We start from the raw sequence: 13,492 nt of genomic DNA, 5'->3' as shown, positions 1-13,492 counted from the left end.
ATTATTATCTGTCAGCTGCCAACCAGGCAGCAGAGATTATTTACTAGTAGTGATAGGTCCAGTCATTTAATTTTTCTGTTCATGCTCTGGAAATCATTTTAGCTAGGTTGTGACAGGCAGTAGAAACCAGCAGACCCCAAAGAGCCTGCTGGGCTTTAAGGATGCACTCCTTGCTAAGCAATGTCACAATATCAGATAAGGGGTTTGTGTGGCGGGTTTAACACTATCCAACCATCAAGTCGCCACAGCATGTAGCTTTCCTTATAGATCGGTACTCATCAGTGTGTAGTACAAATTACCCCTCTTTTAACAATGAAAACAAATGTTTGTAGAGCATGTTTGTCAGAATACTTGGAACTATATTGATGAAATTAATTAAGTAGGATAAAATCAAATCACTTCACTACAATTAGTTATCTAATTTTTGAAGGTTTATTCTTTTCTTTTAGAGCTTCTGGCATTTTGGGGCATGGAAAAATATATAAAAATATGAGCAGTACTGGTAACCCTCCCTCCTCCATGAAATGTCAAACCCCCAAGGTTTATGATTAGTTTTCAAAAGTTCATGGTTAAGCTGCTGGAGAATTCAGAGGCCTGGGGCATTACCTGAATCTGGTAGTGGGGAGTTGCTCTTCACAAGTAGAGCCCTGGGTTGGAGGGAGGCAGCCCCAGCAGGAGCCCAGAGGACATGGCTGACCAAAGCTTTGCTGCATCACTTCTGGCCATTAACTGTTATCTCCATAGAGATTTCCTAGAATTTCTCAGGCTCCTTCAAGTGGCAGCAGTTGTTTAGGTTTCACATGTAAGGTTGCAGGAAAAAGAACCAAGCTGATTTTGGGCACTGAAGTGGAAAAACAAAACAATCTTTTTAACCATAAAAATAGATCCCTCCTGTTACTGCAGGTAGTATTGCATTGCCTGCACTCTGCTGTGTGGTCCCCTGTGGGATGCACCAGTAGGACCCCAGGCAGCAAGACTGCTGGGGTCCCACCACAGGGATGGGCATCCCCAGCAGTACTCACCCACCAGCTTCTCTTTGGGGCCACATATGGCACTTCTAGGGTACAGAAGAACATCTGCACTGTATCACATTGGCCCCTTGCAAAGAAGCCACCAGCACTTGACAGGGGACAGGAATTTCTCCTGGAGTGATAGGAGTTAATCCAGAGGATTTGCTTCTCAGATGGCCTCTGTTACTCTGCTGGTTAATCTCAACAGGAAGCATATTACCTGCCTTACAGTCTCTGTCCCAACTGGGATGAAAAAATATGTTAATCCCTCTTCATTTTTTTTTTTAATTGCTCCTTAATAAAGTTGCCGTGCCAGCCTCAGCTTTTACCATGTTCAATATTTTTGATTTTTCTATGAAGCAGTACAACATTGGTGAAGATTCTGGTTTTGGGCAAACTGCTTAAGGCCTCTCTCTAGCAGCAGGGAGGCTCTGGCTCCCTCTCTGTAATATGTGTGTTTGTGTGTGTGCGTTGGTGTAGGACAGCTGCAGTAAGCACTGTCCTGCAGGCAAATGCGCTGCCAGGGCAGGCAGAGCAGTTTATCCCAAGCCCCTCTGGCCTCTTCTTTAAACGGTTTTAGGAACAAATCTCCTTTTAATCATCTTTGTAAGCTATTGTTGCAATTACGTAGGATCCCCAGGCCGTATGATGGTCATGTGTGCCGATCACCACCCCGGCACTTTTCTAATCACAAGTAGTAGATGGATCTACCTCCTTGGGATCAGAGTGGTGCTGTCAGCTCTGCCCTGAGCACTGCCTGTGTGAAGGACCATGTGACAGTGACTTGGACCTACTCTTGTCATTTGTTGAAAGCAAGGAGCATTTCTCCTTCCCCTTGAAGGGAAGGAGGGGAGGGAATGGGAAGGCTGGAAGGAGAGCCATGTTTTGTCATGTTTTTCATGGCAGAAAATAATTCAGACTGAAAACAACACATCTGCTTCCTCATACTTTGCCCTTAGTTCAGAGTTAGAGAAAAATGAGGGTCTTGATTGAACATCAAAGTATTTTGCATTATACAGTGCAGGGCTGTTACAAATGATGAAAAGAATATCTGTTAGCCAATTGGAAAGTAAGAATTTCAATGCTTTTATTTACCGTCTAGTATCTGGACAGTCCAAGGCATCACTTATATGACAAGAGAAATATTTTCAGAAATAACATCACCAAGGATGTTTTCTGGCCTGATGCCTGCAAGTCTTGTAGAGCAACATATGGCTCGTGTTGCCACCCCAGAGAGTCCATGCAGACTCATCGTCTTTTCAAGGTTTCTTCTTCTGATACCAAAAGCCTCTCTGAAGCAGAGCCCGATATACACATAAGCCAAATTAGAGCTATGGACAAGTATCAGTGCACCCTGCCTGCCCACCCAAGCCTTCTCCTTCCAGTGCAAGAACAGATATGAAAAAGTTGCAGTTTTATACTTGTGTGCAGGCAGTTCTAGAGCAAACAAAGTGGCACAGAGACACATGGACCCCATGTGTACTATGCCATGAGATCACTACAGTCATATGATGAGCTATCTAGGTTGTTTGGCACCCAAACTCTAATCTGTGGTTACATACCAGCATAACCACAGCAATACCTACAAATATGGTTAAAGCTGATCTACAGCATATCAGCTGGAGAAGAAAATGTATCTGCTCCTTTGCACAAGGAACTTGAACAAAAACTGTTTTGTTTCTCCACCATGACAAAAAACCAGCCTCTGGGGCTCAGTGGAAATTTTAGAAAACAAGCTAAAATCAGCTTTCCTACACTGAAGCATTATTATTATTCTCTGGGATGGTTCTTCTTCCAGCTAAACTACTAAACTACTAAAGAGCTCAACCATCAAATAGATGGTTATTTTAAATTAAAAAGAGTAATTTTTCTGGTGAAAGATTAGATGTGAACTGGCACACATTTGTCTAGATTCAAATTCCAAAATATGGAACTACTCAATGAATCAAGAAGTGGGAAGGAGTGGAAGGAGGAAAGCCAAACTTTACTATGTCAGAGCCGACAGGCTTGGGCTGGGCTGAACCTCTCGTGGGGCAGTTGTACCTCTCATGAATTCTGGTGTAGCTGGAGGTCATTCCTTCAGTGGGGAGGCCAGGACAGACTTTTTTGCAAACTCACATGAAGGGGAAAGCCAACACAGTAACAGTTTGCAGGAGTGAAGGAACCCTGCAATAAAGCTGATTTGTAAGGGCCATACTGACAGTGGGATCTGTGGTGTCAAACACCCAACAAAGACCCAAATCGTGAGCAGATCCAGCCTCAAAGCTGATCATCTATTGAAACTCCAGCTGTTTCCCTGGAAAGTGAATTCTAGTATTCACCATTGCATTCTTGGACAACAGCCCCAGTTGCGTCAGAGGAGGATGGAAACAAGTCACTCATCACCTGCACCTTGGGAATAGCTGCCTCGTGGCGGGCATGTGTCCTCTTAACCCAAGGCAGGGACTGATGTTTGGTACCCTTCACCATGAGGTTGGATATTTCTTCTAACTTTCCACACTCCCCAGTATCACGATGGATATTTGTGGTGAATCTCTTCCACTATATTTCTCTTTAAGAGCCCAAAAGTAAACAAAGCCTTCTTCAAAAGAAAATTAGTCAAATATTTTCCTACTTCCCTGAGCAGTTTTGTACAGTCTTGATGCAGTTGGTAACGAGGTTCCAGGTCATTTCTTATTTTGGGTGCTATCTGCTGCAGTGGGAAATAACAACCAAATGTATTTTATAAACACCATATGAATATGGTTCATGTTATCTCGTAATGTCCAAAACCTCTCTCCTGACTATCTATATACTGAACTTGAAAAGACCATTCCTGAACATCAGTATAGCTTCAGAAAGTCTATCACTTCCAAGCAGACAGACTTAATATAATTCTTTTGCAATAGATTTTAGCATTTTAACCCAAGTGTAGAAGGTGGGCTCTACAGGGCTGCTGTGGCAGCCAGCTCTACATCTATGCATTATGACTTATGCATATTATGCATATTATGACATGACTATGCATGACAGACTAACTGTGGAGACTCTACAAGATGAAAAAATACTTTAGAATTCACATTATTCTTTCACCTATCCTTTGTGAAGCATTTTTAGTCTTAATGTCAAGAGGCCTTTCGTCATGAAAAAAGATCTGATTATTTTTGAGAATTCTATCAAGAAAACTGTTTTACCAGCTGCCCACAGATGCAACTTGCTAAACTAACTGGTTGCTTTTGAGGATGCTCACTGTTACTAGGATAGCTACTGCCAAAGCATCTTCTTCCTTTCGTCCTTACCAGTGCTTTCCAGCATCCACCTGTAGTCTTTGCACATCTGCTCTTCTCCTCCATGCCCTACCACAGAAGTATGTGGGAGGAAGTATAAAGAACGGATAAAAGTAGATAGGCTAGATGTGCTAAGGGCTTGGAAGGCATGGATTCTGTGTTATTTTGTCTGTGCAGTTTGAACAAGACAGCTAGAGGCACAGTCACATAGCTCCTGAGACAGTCTGGCACTGGCACCACCAGCAGACATACAGCTCCCTTGAGAGGTACTCCATGGGGATGGCACCCAGCTCCACTGCCTGAAGGAATTACTCTGGGGTCAAGGAGACAGAGCAGTTTGGGATAACTGCATAGCTAATTTTGGCTGGAAGGAAAAAAATATTCCTGGCAGAGAAACAGTTTAACTACTGGCAGCAACATAGTAAGTACCTTCCAGTTTTGTTTGTTCTGCAGCTACAATTAATTGACTACTTTGTAAAATTCTAGATCATGAATAATGAAATATATTAAATAAAAACAGGTCTAATACCACTGTCTGCGCTATTCCATTAAGGGCCTTATTGAAACAGAGGTACTTCCTGTTATGTTTTGTTTAAAGAAGGTTTCAGTTCATGCTTAGACAGCACACAAACCAACATCTGGTCCTTGAGCAGGTAGGATTTTGTGCTGCATGGTATGAAGAACAAGCTGAAATCAAGAAGTATCATAGTTCTTGTCTCCTGGTTTGCTTCCTAACCTACATTTGCGTGTTGTTCATGGAACAGCGACCTGTGGCTGTGATTGGAGGCAGATCATTCAAGGAATATTTTTTAACCATATTAATTATATTCTAACATTTGAAATCAGGTACACAGTGACTACAGAATTACCCCTTAAATCGAGTGGTTGATAAACACGTAGATTGCTTCTACATTTTCTTATTTTATTTAACTTTGTCTCCCAGGATTTAGCATTTTTATTGAGATCTTTCTGATGTCCGCAGTGGACAGCACAAGAAGGAGGCACCACAATGCAACCAGGCTGGGACAGATGCCTGTAGGAGCAGGGGTGAGAATGTCTCTTCCTTACCTCCCACCCGAAATGTATGAGGTAATTTCTGAACACCAACCTCTTCCATCTGCTGAGCATAGATTCTCTTTTTGATGCTTATCTTTAGTCTGCATGCCATGACCAATAATACCTTTGGGATGTTTTCTTCCCCTTTTCCACCCCACGTTCCTGTTTAGAAACTGATTTTAAGTAGTCTCTCACTAACCAGATTCGCCACTTCTTTCTTCTATTTTCCTCTTCAGGGCAACATTGCCTTGTATTCATGTATATGTCTTATTTACAAAACTATGCTTAGAAAAGATCATTCTCCCTCTTTTAGTCTCAGACATTACTTCATCTAATTGCAACACCCTGAATGAGGATCTGATAAGTGGGATTGAGTAGAAGGGAGTCCATTTACACTGCTGGCTACATCTGGTCACAACTCTCTTCCCAAGCACTAAATTGCCTCCTACCGCAGGCCTGACATGGTGAAAATACACTTGAGCAAGTGAGAAGATAAATAGAAAACAATATACCCGTATCTATGTAAAAATTAAAACACTTTGTTGTTTAATAAAAAGTAGCTGGCAAAACCAAGAGCAGAAGTTTTCAGAATTCAGTAAAAAAATCAACAGCCCATAGTGTGAATAGATTTGCAAATAGCCTCCTTCTTCCTGGGGCAACCATGCCGCAGTGGGAGGCTCAGCTTCACCGGGTGACATACAGCTGTGCTGCACTTCAGCATGACAGTGGATGCCCTCTCTATTTGAGCTTTGCCCACAAGCAGTGTGCTCTCCATGGTGCTCTTGCTGCACAGCACCAGACCAGGGTGGGAAAGATCCATCTACAGAGATGACTTTGAGCAGCAAATACACATCTACGCACTTAGAAAGAAAGCTGGTCTGGACAAAGTTGTAAACTGAGACCTTCACCAAGCCTTGGTCATGTTGGTACTGACAAATGGCAACAAAATAAGATGGAAAATCTTATCGATTGAGATAAAGACAGGATGATTGCTTAACAACTACTGTCATGAGCAAAGCAGACTTGATATGACACTCAGAGTCATGTTTTGGAGATGGTCTTGGCAGTGTTAGGTTTATGGTTGGACTGGATGTTCTTAAAGGTCTTTTTCAACCCAAGCGGTGGAAACAGTCAGTTCAAAGTTTCCTTTTCTTCTCTATTTTTGCTTTTAAAACTTTTTTTACTGTTTTGTTATCCCTAGATGTATGTTTGGATTGGTTTCATTTTAGAGGTCAGGTTTTGCATAGTCTGTTACTTTCCAAATCATTACCCAAACAGGTTTCCAAATGCATTTCAGCCTATCCAAGATCACAACTTTTATTTGTTAACTTTTATTTAGTTATTTACTTACTTTTATTTATGTGTCTATTTATTTATTTACCTTTATTTATTTAATGAAATAGGCACATACTTAAAAAACATACATAAAATACTGTCACGTAGGAGCACAGAAGAAGAATCAACATTTAAAAACCAGATTGGAAAGACAGTACGTGTTGTTGCATGTGTGTGTGTGTGTGTGAATACGTACTCTCTGGGTGTGTAATTCGCCTGTTTTAGCAGGGTGTGATGCTAATTGTAGTGTGCTGAGTTCTTTGAACATGGGCTTTGTGTGTGGATTTTCCCCTCCTGAGTATAAGAGCCATTTAGGCTGCATGTATTTTTAAAGTAAAATTAGATGTCTGTGGAAGGCTTACAGTAATTCACTTTCAATTTAGGGCTGTTTTTTGAACCAGAACAAATAGCTGAGCATCTGTTGCCCTGAAAATGTTACAAAATGCAGTCACCAGGCAAAAATCAAGCATCTCTGAAAATGAGTATTTTGGCTACATAATCAAGCAAGCAATTACTGCATTATCTACAAAGTATGATCATACATTATTAATACATTTTCAGAGAAAAAGGTTTCAGTAAATGCAGTTTTTCTGGCTTTTATGATACTCAAGACCCAGACGTAATTCTAACTGATTGAAAATACTTCATGGCTTGTCATTTCCCAGTTTAAGATGCAGTTTGGTTGGGCATAAGAGACAGCAAAGAAGGAGCAGGAAGAACAGAAGGATATGGACGTTTGTGTAAGTGATTACAGACATCCTTCCTCTGTGTCATGCATGTCCGAAGCCAGAGAGCCAATTTTCCAGTGGAAAAGGATTTAATTAATGCAAACAGTATAGTGTGCTGTGCTATATACAGGACATAGTATTCATAAGTTCAGATACACAATCAGGCAACCATTTTTCTCTGAGACCAGAGTTTCATGTGATGCAGAGAAAACATTTTCAGAGCTGGGAAAAGAGCCCAAGTGAGGTGCTCACTGACCTTTGATGTTCTGGGCTGCAGTGACTTTACAGACTAATTCTCATCTTCAAAAGTGTCTTAATTTCAGTTAATTTCAGCTGTCTGAATGTTAGGCATCCTAGCCAAGCTCCTGCCCCAGTTTATTTTTCAGTCAACAGAGGGACTCTTTCACCTGCCTTGGATGCTTACCCTGTGATGGGAGGAATCACTCAAGTTTACAAAGGTGACATTTATACTGCTGAAGCTGTGGGAGGTGAATCCCTTAAACATTAACGTTTCAGTCAGTTTGTAAATGACTTTTGGAAATGGAAATTATTATTCCAATTAATTTTGGGAAATGAGTTACCTCAGCCCTGACACAACCAAGCAATACAGTCTTCTCACTGAGCTGCATGTTATAACCTGATGTCACCACCTAGAAGAAAATTTCACAGCCTTGTCTCTCTGATCTCTCTAGATCCTACTGTTCTTCCTTTTCTAAAAGATAGTTGAAAGTGTGTCCTAAAATGTCAGCAGGAAATATTTGTGCCTTATGGACAAACAGCCCAGACTGCTTGGGAACTCATCAGTCAAGATTGCTTTAAAGATAAAGAAAACATGAGCAAGACCTAGCTGGAAAAGATCTGCTCAGAACTTCTACTAGTGCCAAAAAGTCTACTAGAAGGAAGTTGCTTTCGAGTGTGTGTGTGTGTGTGTGTGTGTGTGTGTGCGTGTGTGTGTGAAAACATTGGCAGACAGGCATCACAATAATTAGTTATACAAATTACCACTAATGGGTGGCAGTACCAACCACCACGGGATAAATTCATCCTTGGCATGAGGAGGGGTAATTAATCCTAAATGCACCCTTGTGATATAGGTAAGTATTATTAGTACTCCAGTTTGACAGATACAGAGAGGTGATGTTTTGCCCTTGGCAATTCAGCTTTCCAGAATACTGACTAACATAATTTATGGTGGAGGATTACACTATTCTCTTTAGATGACATTTCTTGTAACATTGCAACACTATCCCATAAAGAGATGCATGGAGTAGTTAGAGAGTTTGAAAAGCTGATCCACAGCTAGAAAATTCAGCAAGCAGGTTCATGTTGGGGTGATCTGGAAAACCTCTGAATACACAACACGGCAGTGTTTATGCTGGCACAAATGCGTCAGTAAGGAAAACTTGCCTTTCAGCAATAAAAACTTTCTGAGTGTCTTTTTTTCCCTTGAAAATTCACATTTTTGGTATGTAAACAATAGCTCTGCTCAGCTTTTGAGGTTTCCTATAAGACAGTCCGCAGGCTATAGGCTTTTCCCTGCACCATGTAAACCACCCCTAATGCAGGGCTTGAGCCTGTCCCCCTCCCCAGTCCGTTTGCTGATAAAGACCAGCAGTGACCATCAGCCCAAAAAGTGCTGCTGCACACTGGTAAATCTCCCAAGTAAAGGAACATTTTAAAGTCACACCTTCAAAGATGTGCTATCCATAGCATGAGGAGACTTAAACCATATACCATATGTTTAGCATATAAAGGTATCAGCACATAGCAAGTTACAGCTGGACAGATTGTACACTGAATTTCCTCCATAGCAATCTGTAAAGCCCACAAGCTATTTGCATTTCCTATATTTTCTCATTCAACACCAATAAGTTTGACAATAATAAAAATAATAATAATAATCTACTGGGACACAGAAATCTAGCTTTCTCGGCTGAGAATGAAGCTTTGGAACAAACAAGAACAAGCAATCTAGATTGGCTAGCATTTAAGCAATACTTTTGGTATATGTTTCTAACGCTACGATGTTGTGGAAAAGAATAGCACCTTATTACAACACAAAACCACAACCAGACTGAATTACGGCTGCACAATGTTTACTTGATTACACAGGGAAAAAAAATTAAAGAAATATGTATTTCTTTATATATGTGTGTATCACAGTTCAGCTTTTAATGGGTCTGAATCAATGAGTTTGTCCCTTAAATTTTGCACTTCCTTAAATTTTAAAATTACTTAAAATGTTAGAAATACAAACTTCTGATTTATTTTCTCAGAGAACTGTTTCTTGGGACCATACTGAAACTCTCAGAGGCAAATAGTCTTTGAATACTTTCTTAACTTGAAGCTCCGGATACAGGACACTAGTTTTTTGAGCTAATGTGCATCAGTATAAAAGGTCTTACCAAAAATAATTTGAGGCACACCAAGAGACAGCTTATCATAACATCCTCATGAGTATGTTCCCTTCTGTGGAACTGTATGATAACCTTCCTATACAATGCAAAAAAGTTTTAAGTTAGTCTTTGGAGAAATCTTAGGAACTGTAAGTATTTAGGTAAGTATTAAAAGATATAAAATAAAATGCCTTTTTAAGCATATAGGTAATCTAGCAAACTAAACCCTGGCATTACATACTTGGACAAATGCCCATGGCTAAAAACATCGCCCCTGTCCCCTAGGCTCTCTTCTCCCCACAGGAGACCGGGGGCTGAGAGGCGCAAATTCAGGTTTGGGCAGATTAGCATGATAAGTGCCAGGGACTATTAAAGACGCCATCTACTGGTTCCTTCCCCATAAAACACTTGCTTCCCTGCGGGAGTGCTTAGGCTGGCCACGGTCTCCTATGGGCATCGAGGCAGGAGCTAGTGCCTGGGGACCACATCAGGTTTCACAGATAAAATCTATCCCTCAAACTTCTCCTTAAATAAGCTGCAAACCAGGCTTTACATGCCAGGACAGCGCACCTGACAGCAAGCAGTGAGGATTTCCCCATTTCTAGCTGAGGTGTCACCGCCAGCTGCTTTCCAGGGCAAGGTGAAAGAGCCCTATGTTGAGAGCCTGAGCAGCAAAAGGCAACTCAGCTTCGGCTTCTGCTATCCGTTCTCTGAGCTCCCTTAAATCACAGGGAATGGAGCCACTAGAGTGCAATTTCTGTTCCTTTCTGAGTCCCTGTGGTTGTATGGGGGACATTTTGCAATCTGCAATATCAAAGACTCCAAAAGCATTGGCTTTTCATCCACACTCAGAAAAATCCAGGATGCAAAACCATCAAAAGTCTTCAGAAACCATTGGGATCAAAATAATTTAGAGTAATTGCTTCTCTCATAAAGGCAGCAGTTGCCCCTCTGGTTACAGCTTGAGCTGCATTGTGCACTGAATAAAGAAGTCTAAGAAATCTGGTAAAGAGACTTACAAAAGATTTCAAACTGAGAAACACAGTGTAGAAACTGAACTGTCTCTTCTTAAAATTATATACTACCAGAGAACATCATCGCTACGCTGTACTCTTTTGAGTGTATTTGTGTGCATGTACACAAGGAGAGAGGGAGAAGAGAAACCCCTTGACCCCGGTGGTTTCAGTTTAGCCCCATTGCAAGATGCAGATGGTTTATTATTTTTTCGTCTGGGTGGAAAGGAAGCAAAAGGCCCTTACTGGGAAAGCCATGAGGCCTGCCTGTCCCGTGAGCTGCAGATGCTCAGGAAGCTGAAGTACTGGTGTGGCTTGTGCATAGGAAGCACTGCCCCCCTCACCCAGGCCCAGCGCCCCTGGCCCCCGGCCCCACTGCTGCACCAACCCCTACCACTTATCTAAGGTGCGGCCGGCTTCCTCGCACCCCCGGGTGTGTGGCAACCTGCTGCTGTTCAGTTGCATAATGAAGCAGTTGCATAAGAGGATCTTAAGAAAGGATCAAATAATTAACAGCAAAAAACTGCCACTGGGTGTTTTGACAATCTGAACCTGGACCATAGTTGGGGGAAAAATAAAGCAGCATGAGAGACTCTGTTTCCTGAAACGCTGTACGGCTGGTGTAAATCAAATGTCACTTTCCGCAGACAAAGACTCAGCCTCAATTAATCCAGACCAAACCAGCAAGAACTTAATCATTTGCCTATTTAAAAGGCTCAATCTCTAATCTGCGGGCATGGACTTTTATCTAACAATGGCCTATCTTTCACAAGCCCAGGTAAAAACAGAGGTCATTGCTTTTGTGACATTTTGCACATCTTCTGGGTCCTGGCCCAGCACAGCCTGATGTGCCCCTGCGTCATCCCTCACCACAGGACCAAAGTGATGCTTGGTTGGTCCATTTTGAATATATTGTGCTAAAGGTACCCAAGCATGACTTGGTCAAGTATAATTCTCTACCGAGAAAAAGATACAAAAACTTGCCCAGAGATGGGATAAATGGCATCAGGAGGGTCTTCTCCCCCTGAAATAGCTGCAGACAAGAGCTGCCCCTGTACCTGCTAAGAGCATATATGAGCACAGAGGACATTTTGCAGAAAACCTGGCTTTGCAGTTAAAGTATCATGGTGGGGTGAGCAAGCAACAATTCTCTTTGGTGTCCCCAGCCAGGTGACAGAACTGGGGACAATTTTATTAACTTCCTTGTTCACTGTTATATCACATTTCTTAACCTCTACAAGAGAAAGAATAAAAATTAAGCAGATGAGTTTGCAGGAAGACACAGGGCAGTTAGAAACCCTGGAACAGAAGACATGATGGAAATAAGAAGATATCTCATACATGGGCATTCATGTCCACTACCATGCTATAGCAACTTCTATTTGCAAAGTAAAAAAGATTTCTCATTGCAGAAAGCAGTCTGGTTCCTTGAACAAAGAGCTTTAGCTCGCATAGTTATTGATAATCAATGCCAACTTACAGCACAAAGGAGAAATTATCTTTTCTGTTGATAAAGTCCAGGTCTTTGGATGGGATGGTCAATGAGGTACATAGGTAGGAATTCAAAATAGCACTACCTGGGAACCCAAAGACATATATCAGTCAAGAGCCTCCTGACATTGTAATTGTACCACCCCCAACATTTATCACCTGAAGCTCTGGCAGAGGATCAGCATAAATTTGGGAGCCTTTTTCAGCCTTTTGGCGAGGGTAGGGAGAACTCCATCGAAAACTAATGCAGGATACCACCCTTGCCTCAATATGAGATGGCAGACGTGCCAAGGTGCTGGGCAGGACGACTACTCTTTCCTTGGTAACCTGAGGTAGTGCTCTTGCATATAAAGAAAATGATCTGTTATTATTAATCATCCATAATAAAATGACATTAAGTCAGAACCTGCTATTAACTCTTTGGTGGCTGGACTTGTGTTCTTCCAGCATAAGTTATGCACTAATGTAAAATGCATTATGCTTTTATGGTAAAATCCCACTGACTGCACCAAGAGGTTAATTAAACTGGAGAGAAGAAAATAAAGAGGCTTTTAGAATGAATTATTCAGGATATAATTAAAAATCAGGCTCACATGAGAAGCATGATACTTAAAAATCCTAAATGTAAACACACTTTCCTGGATTAATGCAAGATTAAGAAGATAAATAGAAGTTATCTATGTGTTGCTACTACAGCAGAACTAGCCTGCATGCCTTTAAGAATCACTTTTTAATTATGAACATTTCTGGTGCAGAGGACTAAGGAGGGAGAGATGGATGCTCTAAGGGGAGCAGTATCAGACCTCAGAAGGCTCCTCTATGCTGACCACTTGGGTATCCTTTCATCACGGACCTTCTCCTCTCTGCTTCAGGTAACACAGGCTGGGGTACAGCAAATGCAAACACGCCCTAGCTCTACTGACGCCAAATCACCAAGTGCTATGGTCCCTGGGACATCACTGCTAGAGCAGTTGTGGGGTGTAAGCGGTTACCATCTGCCTTTGCCCACCACTGATTCCTAGGCTGTGCAGACTCAGATGTTCATGGAGCCCCATGGCACTGGCTGGTCCACAATTAAGGAAATCAAAACATATGGAACCCAGGTTTTCTTGGGGGAAGTAAAGAAAGTGGAAGAAGCCTTCCTGCTGCCTTGGCACCAGCCTGGGCACGAGTGTAACAATGGGGCCATTTTTCTTT

Source organism: Lepidothrix coronata, unplaced genomic scaffold (assembly GCF_001604755.1).
Source record: "Lepidothrix coronata isolate B3197 unplaced genomic scaffold, Lepidothrix_coronata-1.0 Scaffold0, whole genome shotgun sequence".
In the NCBI taxonomy this organism is placed as follows: domain Eukaryota; kingdom Metazoa; phylum Chordata; class Aves; order Passeriformes; family Pipridae; genus Lepidothrix; species Lepidothrix coronata.
The sequence above is the reverse complement of the archived record's forward strand: the minus strand, read 5'-3'. Positions refer to the sequence as shown.